Raw genomic sequence first — 7860 nt, forward strand, 5'->3', positions numbered from 1 at the left:
AAAGAAAATGTACAAAGCCTTGAGGTAGAAATCTTATTGAGATTGGTAACATAATAGCTTATAAATAGATAATGAGAATAATCCAGTAGGAGGGGAAATTGATGCTGCAGGAGAGGAGAATTACTGGGGCAACATCCATGAGAGTGTGAGGATAATGGACTCTGATGGACAATTGAAGAGGCTGTCCCTACTAGGAACATAGACACTTCATCTTCAGTAGCAAGAGGGAAGGCAGAACATAAGGGTGCAGGTGCTGGTCAGTGGGTAGACATGGTGTGGGAACTTGTGGGCCTTTTCCTGTGATTGCTCCAGTGTACTCAGTGAAACTGAAAGCAAATTCATCAGCTGAGAGTAAGGATGAGAGAGTAGATACTGAAGGTAAGAAGAAAGAGGAGAGGGCACAAAATAGTCATCTATCATCTTTTCTCTTTAAGAATTCTATGTTTCTGTCATTCTAAGACTTCTACTCTGGTCTCACCTACCCTAACCACCAGTGCTGAATGGCAACCAGAATAGAAGAATTCAAAGAGAGGTATCAGAGTGAGCAGAACCTGGTGAGGTAAACAACTCTGCCCAGTCAATTCCTCTATTTCCCATGGGCCACTTGGGATGGGCTAAGAGTGGGTTCCGTTTCTATCACTTAAAATTTTTTGAGCAACAACTCTTCCATCTTCATGTCCAATCTGTGGTCCAATAGACATCAGATTAGTTCTGTGGATGAGGGGTAGGCAGAGCTTTTCTTGCTTGCAATGCCTGCCTGAGAAAAAGCTGAACCAATTTGCCCTGGTAGGCATCCAGGGGATTCTGGATATTTCAATGTTGCAAGATGAATCCAAAGTTTTCTTCCTTGCCTCTGGGGCATCTACCAGAGAAGTATGAGTTAGAATTTCTATGCCCCTGGAAATTCTAAGAATTGAACAAATGTTGACCTCCTTCCTCTCTCTCTACTTCCTTGTGGCTATCCTTTATTATATTCTTTCCCAGATACACAGTTCCAGTCCCTCTTTCGTATGTGCAAAAAAAGGCCTTCTGAATCGCAAACTACTCTTTGCCTTCTCTTACGAAAAAACAAATTACAACATTTAGAGTGCTTTCTGTCTTAAAATAAACTTTATGCATGCATTATTTCATTTAATACTCACAGAAAGCTTATCAAAAAAGCATCCAATTTTATAAATAAAGGAACTGAGTTTTAAAGATATTAAAAGGCCTATTCGAGTTTACATGGCTAATGAGCAAAGGACGATTTTTACCTGTGTCCTTTTACTATAGGTCTCATGAGTTTTTACTAGGCTACATTATAATTGCCCATCTTTCTCTCTGCCATTTACCTCCCTCTCTACAACAATTATACCATTATACTAACCTAATAAGATTCTAGGTGAGCTCAACTAATCTAAGCTCACAATATCCAACTAGAAATTGCTTAACTGTGGACATATAGCATACTGAAGAAAGATTCTAAACTCCTCAATCAATGGAAATAGACACTTCATCGGTAAAACTAGAGAAGTAGAATTTTTCACTAGTTACTATTGTACTTAAGGAAGGCTTATATTTCCCTAAGTTATAGAATTCTGCAGAATCTGCAAGTCAATATTCTAGCCAGCCAATACCCTGGAAGAGCTGGCCAGGAAGACAAAGAAAAAAAGTCAGAGTAAGAAAGAAGAAAGAAAGGGAAAATCAAGGGATGGTGTGTGGGAAGAGAAAACTAGCAATTATCCAGCTTCTATTATCTGTCAAGTATTTCGTACATGTTATTTATTTTAACCTTGACAGCCATGAAGGAGAGAAGCAGGCCCTCTCAAAGGATGTGTTTAAAGCATTGCAAAATTTGTAAGGAGGATTTCAGCCCAAGACTGCCTGTCTACAAAGTTCATGTTCTTTGCACTAAAATAGAAGGTATAAGAAAGGAAGAGGAAAGTCTATTCTACTCCCAAGAGCCCTGAAATAGTTACCAATAACAACATGGTTACAAGAAATATATTTGAGCCAAAAACACACTCCAAGTGGCCTGAAACAGGCCAGACAATATGAAGTTTAACTATGTCACCTCTTTCTGCAATTACTCTTAGTCATCCTTATTGATCTGATTTTATTGCTCTGCATTTTCCATTGACAGCTTCTTAGTGGTGGCTCTCAGTGACCAGCTACAACCTGTGTCTGCCCAACAAGATAGAAACACATATTTATTGAAGGGCTTAAACAAAAGGACAAGGTCTGACTCGCCCATGATGTGCCGACCTAGGCAATTAACTAATACAAGTTCAGAACCGTAAGACCTCTTCTTACCTTGAAGAGCCCTCGATTGAGCTTACTGTCTTCTTGCACATGCTGTTTTCAAGTGTGAAGAGTTTCTTACCAAAGCAGTTACAAGGAAGGCAATTTTGCCAAAAAGAATAATGTGTAGTCTAATGTTTCACCTGTTTTCATCAGTTTAGCCATAGAGATGTCAATCGTACACCCAAGCCAAAATTAAAAATTCAGAATCTCAATAAATAGCTGAACTATTTATTGAATAAATAGAGAAGAGACATTCATTCATTAATTGAATTAATATTTTGATTGAACACCCTTATTTTCTAGGTACTTTCCTATATCCTATAGATACAAAAGTGAACCAGATATAAATACCCTTATCTTCCTGGAAAAACTTACATTATAGCAGGAAAAGCTAAAACCAATTATCACACAAATAATTACATGATCACAAATGTGTTATATATGAAGTGAAAGCAAGGAGTTGTGAGTGAGCATACATACAAAAGAACTGCCTGACTTAATCTCGGGGTCAAAACAGGTTCCTAGAAGAAGTGGTGCTTCATTGGGTTCTAAAGGATAAGTAGGTGTTGGCTGGGTAAAGAGGAAAGAAGATTCTAGGAGAGCATAGGAAACAGCATTAAGTGGAAGCATGGAATGCTCAGTTATCAGAAAGAATTCTAGTGAGGCTCATGAAGATCGGGGAGGGAAGAGCTTGTGATGGAGTTAAAGCAGTTTTACAAAGTCTTGTGCACTGTGAGAAGCATTCTGGACTGTATTTTAAAGTCAATCTGATGCCATTAAAGGATTTAAGCAAGAGAGGAAAGTAATCATATTTGTTTGTTAAAAGATTTCCTTAAATGTGATATGGAGAATACATTGGAAGCAACAAATAGAAATATTTTGCAAGAATTCAGGAAAGAGATGATGATAGTTTGGACTAGAATAAAGGTAGTGAAGGTGGAGAAAAGTGGGTGGGTTTGAAAACACAAGATTTAGTGTTTGACTCAATATGGGGGTCAGGAAGGAATGGAATCCAAGATTACTCCCATGTTTCTAACTTGAGAAGAATCAAGAAATTATTGTACGAACTATAGAAATGGAAGAGTTTCCAAGATGCACACATTTGGAGAGATGGAGTAGTGCTTCAAACTTTGGGCATAATAAATTTTAGATAGTGTGTGATGGGGGGAGCTCTTGAGCAGGCAGCTGGGTAAACTGGCTGAAGATACAAATTGAAGAGCAAGGTGAACATCTCAAGATCTATATAGGAACAGAACCTGGATTTAAACAAGGCTCCCTCTCAATTATTAAGGTTGTAGTAAATGATGACAGCAGGACACAGACGTGGCCAAAGGAGATACCATTAATGGATATCCATTGTGACAAGTATTCTCCACTCATGTAGGCCCTCAAGTTAACTGACCTAACCAAACTTAATCCTCCATCATCTAAGTGGCTTCCTTATGTTTCAGTTCTACTGGGATGGGATTTGAGCCATCAATAAATGGGAATAAAGATGTGAACACAACACTGCTCTAAGAGATGGTAAAAGCTAAACTTTTAAGTATGAAAGGACATATTCATAGATGAAAATTTCACAATATAGATTAAACAGAAACCTGAGACTAGTAGAAAGAAAGAGAACATAGTTCATCAAGTATAAATTCTCAACACCAACCTAGGTGGTATATAGAGTATTTTTTAAATACTTGTTATACATCATGTTTATGATTAACCAAAGGCAATGATGCGTAAATGAAAACTATTTAATTATCAAACAGTACCAATAAAAAAATCAAGATGTGCTCAAACATATGGTGTAGGCTATTTTTTCAATTAACAAACATTTGTTGAGGAACCATCATTTGACAGACTCTGTGTTGTATCTATATATTAAGGTACAGAAATGAATAAAATATTAGTTTCATTATGGAAAGTCAAGTTTTAGGGAAAAGAAACAGATAAACATCAAACACAAAGTACTAGAAATAAATATGCATTTTCCATGGGAATATGTAGACAGGATCAATTAAATTTGTTGAGGGTAATGATGTTTGAGTTTGATATCAAAGGATGAATGTGCCAAATGAAAAATAGTGGAAGGATTTTACAAATATAAGACATAGCACGACAAAAGAATGAAAGATCGTGCTGGGCTCAGTGGCTGATACACAGGCATATGGTGGGAATTGGTAGAAAAGTTTGGAATGGTGGATTAGGGTTTTGTGTGCTGTGCCTGCAGGTAATGAAAGAGTATCTGATCTCTTCCCAAGAGGGAAGTAAGCCATATTTCAGCATGAGACTTAGGTCTGGATACTGCCTCAACAGAATGGTTCTCTGAGTACTCATAGGACTATTACAAATCATGTTCAAAAAAAGAACACAACAGCTCAACATTAAGAAAGCCAAGTCTGTTAAGTGTAAGGGGTAAGTACTAAAGATGAAGTCAAGAGTTTCACAAGGAAAGTTGCAGGAATGAGTGGATAACAAAAAACAAGGATGAGTAAAATCAAGGGTCCCAAGGCCTGGATAAAGAAATATTTGTTTAATTGGCCCCTGGCTAGGACATGGATGAGCTGGCCTGGTTAAAAGGCATGCAGGTTGGGGAGCTCTCACAGAGGGAGACATGGATGGTTGTCAAGCAAGGGGCTAACATATCAGATTGGTATTTTAGAAAGGATTACACCAGGGTAAGGTGAAAGATGGGTGGAGATATGGTAAATGGGGGTCAAGAGAGAATTCTTTTGTGAAAGAGAGAGAAAGAATTTGATGAAGATCTGCACTAGGGCAATGTCCATGGGCTGGAGCAGTTTGATTAGGAAGGGGAAAGATAACACGAAGACACAGTAGTTGAGCAAGACTTCAGGGTCATTTGCAGGATGGGTAGAATTCAGCTTGATAGTGGAGGAATGGGGCAAGGACTCCATATTGGAGGGAAGGGCAGCAGAACTTTTTACAGGAGAGCAGATGTGGGAAACTCCTGAGCCTGACCCCTTCTGGCATTTTGATATTCATATATAGTTCCTAATATGAGCTCCATCTCTTGGAAGGAATTTGTAAGTGGGCCTCGGCACCATATCGGTTACTGTCTAGTGGCTTCCTGCATCAATCACCTCTAGAAGTTTCAGCACGAATGCCTGTGGTTGGAAACCAACACAATAAGAGCTAATCTGTGGGCTCAAGTTTATTTAGGAGTCTAAAAAGGTCCTCAACTGTCCATTCCCACCATCTCCACCGGATATGAACCATTCTCCAATGTGACTGACCTTTTACACAGGACTATGCCCTATGGTGCAGTGGGAAGAATTTGAGCTTTGACCACATATTGGCTAAATGATTGATGAAAATTACCTTACAACAGGAAAAATGGCTGTCTGTCAAAAGAAAAAATGATACGGCTTAAGTATCTGCATGTTGAGCTGCAATAGCTTCCACGGAGACTTTCTGAAGACCGGTCGCTGCTTTTCAATGATTCCATTGACGTCAGATGGTGTCTAGTGCAACCAGCTATTTTTATATATCAATTGAAAATGCAGCAGCTATCTCTCCTCTGAATTAGATCACAGAGCAGCAATGAAACGCGTTCCTCTGCCGTAAGGTAGACAAACAGGCTCTTCTGGGTTATGTTAGAGAGAATGTGAGTTTTTCTCCAACTGCCCTGGAGCAATGGTTGCAGTCATCAATTGTACAAATCACTGGGTGCTTTTTCTGGAAGTATTTGTAAGGAAGGAAGAAAGGGAATATTTTGCTTTGCTGATCTGAGAGTAACTGCAAGAAAGCTGAGCACAGTACACAGAGCAAAACAGTCCTTAGGACAGCAGCAAGATTGCCAATGCCAGACAAGGAAAGGAGTGAGCGTAAAACAGTTGATGTCCTTTTCTCCATCTTCATGCTGATTCCCTTGTTGAAAAGGAAAGTGGATGATCAGATTCAGGGCCCAGGAGGTTATCTGAGCCCCAGGACTCACCTTCGGTGACTTTTGAGGCTATGGCTTCCAGTGTCTCCAAGTGGATATATCCTGATGCAGATGTTACTGACAATACCCCCTGATGTTGCCAGATAGGACTCTCTGGATTAGAAAACCATATGCACAAGCACACAGCCGCAGCACAACCATTACTGGTATTCCCAACAGAATCCCCAGAGTAGCTTTGAATATATTTTCATGACCTTTCATATTTTGGCTAGAAATAAAACAAACAAATGATCAACAAACATCACATGATATACATTCAACAAAAGTCTCTTAACCATGATGGCACGGGTCATATAGTAGATTTTTAAATCCCCCTACATAAAATCAGTTTCTTGTACATACTGATTTGTTTGTAGCAGAATGTAGAAACTCATTATTTTATGAATTTTGGGGGTGAGATGGGGAGGAGTAAACATTCAACTTCAAAACCATCAGCTTTTTTTGACTCTATGCTGTTTTCCCAGAGAAGTCCAGACATTTCAGGAGCCCCTTCATTTGCTGGGCTGTATTACATAACTGCACTTTATAAATTCTGAATTTTAAATTGCAGACGATAATATCAGCTTCCAAATGTCAGACATCATGATGAATTGTCTTTTCAACTTTTCAAGCCATTTGCTTTCTTTCCTTCTGGAATGTCAAATGTAAAGGCTCCTGATAACAAAGCTGTGCAAATCATGTTATTATTAATTTTTTTGAGGCAATCATAATACTTAATGGACAATTCTTCCAAAGCTTGTTTCATATGTAAAAGCCTGTGTTCTTCGCTTGATATTCTAATTGTTCAGACTGAGCCAGCTTTTCAGTAAACTAATCAATAAAATCTAACCCCCCCCAATCTAACACATGTGAAATGACTGTTTTCACCACATCTATAGCACTAAAATTTGTATTTAAAAATGTCAATTGAATGCTTAATTAATCTCTTATTTTGTAATTTTCTTCCAGACACACACAGATGTTCATTGTGCCCTTTTGGAAAGTGAGGGTAGAGCAACTCAAAAAAGAATTTCAAGGCTCATGAATTTTTCTTCCTTAACATCTTAATCTGGCAAAACTGACATGAGAATTGCACCTTGTATTTCATGAAATGTTGTTACAAAGTAGTATTAAAAGCTAGACTGTTATGCCTTTTTTTCTACTTTCATTAAAGCTCAAATGGAAATACTCATCATTGGAAACTACAGAAATTAAACTACATATTGTTTGATGGGTTGGTTGATTTATTTTTAGAGGAATCCTTTCAGCACGTATTTATAGAGCATCTACCGAATTCTAAACACTAGGCTAGGTAAGAAATGCAAGGAAAAATAAAGCACAGTTCTGGCTTAGAGAAGTTGGAATTTAGGTGGGAAGAGATTAAACCATAGCCGTAAATAACAAGAACTCAACAGGGCAAAGACTATTCATTTTTTCTTTCTGGATACGACTTTGAAATTAAGTTCCTGAAGTTTTAAAAATGAATATTATACAATAATTTTTGAAAAACGTACCTAAATATAATCAACATAGCTCTAAAGGATACTCCTCCTTCGCTTGGGTCACAAGGCCATTCAGCGTCTATCCTCGGATTCAGTTATGACTCTTTGATAACATGAGGCAGGGCACAGTGCCCTTATACA

The sequence above is a fragment of the Equus przewalskii genome, chromosome 20 (genome assembly GCF_037783145.1).
Source record: "Equus przewalskii isolate Varuska chromosome 20, EquPr2, whole genome shotgun sequence".
In the NCBI taxonomy this organism is placed as follows: domain Eukaryota; kingdom Metazoa; phylum Chordata; class Mammalia; order Perissodactyla; family Equidae; genus Equus; species Equus przewalskii.